General features: G+C 37.8%; 1 non-coding gene across 1 annotated transcript; it reads right to left on the reverse strand.

The window, feature by feature from the left end:
• Positions 1-525: 525 nt before the first annotated feature.
• On the reverse strand, positions 526-689 carry LOC115842570 (U1 spliceosomal RNA). The gene has a single exon (XR_004035359.1). It is a non-coding gene; the product is annotated as a U1 spliceosomal RNA (small nuclear RNA).
• Positions 690-2,053: the final 1,364 nt, after the last annotated feature.

Here is a 2,053-nt window from a genome sequence, read left to right on the forward strand (position 1 = left end):
TTTTTTTGTATAAATAAGGTCTCTCTGCTTCCCCTGCTCCCTCAGGAATGAAGAAGATCACTGCTGAGCCAGGGTGGGGTTGGGGTTCAGGCAAGTAAAAATGCCACAGTTTCTCTATCACTTACAAGTTATCTTTTTCTTCAGCATTCACTTTGTTACTTTAAATCTTTCTTTGACTGGTTTCCTGTGTTCTGATAAAGTTGACTGTGACAGTTTTTGCTTGATTTTTCAATGTTTCTGTGAAGGGACCGTCCCTTGGAGTTACCTACTCCACTATTTTAGCTGATGGTCATTCTTAACACATCAGTTTTTGCACTTTATATCAATCTATTTTTACTTTTTTTCTGAGTTCTGGGAGATTTGCTCAAGCTAGTAAATATATCTATATATCTATATCTAGATACATCTATATGTATATATATATATATATATTTATAGATATATAGATTTTGCCTTTTTTATTTCATTTTCTGTCTGTGTTTACCCCCTCCATTGTTTTTGCTTGTTTGTTTGTTTTTTAAACACAAGGGGAAAGCACGAATGCAGTCCCCCACTACCACAAATTATGCAGTTGAGTTTCCCACATTTGGGGAAACTGCAGGGGTCAGCACATCCAGAGTGCAATGGATAAGACTCGCTCTGGGAAAACCACCTTCATGATCATGGTATCTCCCCCAACAGGTACGTATATCCATTAAGTTTTTAATTCAATCATCTATTTCATATTTATTCAAACTTTTCTGCTCTCAGATTTCTTGCTTTGCTAGATATAATGACTCATAGAATCCACATGAGACCACCAAATTAAATATTTTCTAAAGACTTCTCTTATGTTTTTGCCATGTTAAAGACTGGTCCCTGATTTTGAACAAGGTAAAATGTTCTCACTCTAAATTCATTCTCATCATAACATTGCAGGAAGGGGGACCCCTTTCAGGGCCTGAGAGTGGGTTCTTGTCTAACACTCAGAAATGAATTGCCCAAGGAGACAAACATGCTGACAAAGCAAGAGACTTTATTGGGAAAGGCTTCCCCCACCAGCAGAGAGCAGTAGGGTAAGGGAACCCAGGAGAACTGCTCTGCCATGTGGCTCGCAGTCTCTGGTTTCATGGTAATGGAGTTAGTTTCCTGGTTGTCTCTGGCCAATCATATTGCTTGGCCTATAGTCTGACTCAGGGTCCTTCCGGGTGGCATGTGCATCTCTCAGCCAAGATGGATTCCAGCACAAAGGATTCTGGGTAGTTTGTCATCTTCTCCCTCTTTTGGCCCCTCCCAAATTCATGGCAGCAGTACCATGTTCCTTATCAGGACCTCCTGCTCTGAGGCAACTGAGGCAAGTGGTTATCATTGTGCCTGGTCAAGGTGGGTGTTTCAGTCAATGGTTCCCTAACAATAGTTAGTAAAATGTTTTCCAAGAAAGCAATGTTGCATTTTTCTGTCCATTTTTGTTTTATGTTTTTGTTCAGTTTTAAAAGTCAGTTTCTTTTCCTAGGTCTCCAAGGCTATCTTATTAGAAAAGTGAAAGATTTTCATGAGTCCATCACCAAAAGCTATTTATAATGATAGTCTATATATCCTTAGCTATTTTAATGCTATACATTGTCTCTTGATTTTCCTGATTTTAGTTCAGGAATTTATTTTTCTCTAAGGTATTAGATATAGCTATTACAATCATTAGGATTCCATTATATTACTTTAATCAAGTAATTAAAGAGAGAGAGAAAGAATCCCTATCTATCTCTGTCTATATCTACACCAGCAAAATTTTCTGAACTTTGAAGCATGAGGAATTGCTGAAAGGTAGAGAGAGGCAGCAGTTCTAGAAGCACTGCAACTGCTTGGGTGAATATGGGAAGGGGTAAAAAGAACTCCTGAATACCCAAAGGGGAGAAGATAGAGCCTACAGAAATATGGATTTGTAGGAAATCAACTGGACCCAAAGGTTATTTGTTCCACTTCACTTCCCCCAAATAGAAAACATGAAATCCCTCTTTTAAAAAAAATAGTTAATTTTAATGAAATAATAATTTTAAAGGAATTCTACACAAATACA

The sequence above is a fragment of the Globicephala melas genome, chromosome 12 (assembly GCF_963455315.2).
Source record: "Globicephala melas chromosome 12, mGloMel1.2, whole genome shotgun sequence".
In the NCBI taxonomy this organism is placed as follows: Eukaryota; Metazoa; Chordata; class Mammalia; order Artiodactyla; family Delphinidae; genus Globicephala; species Globicephala melas.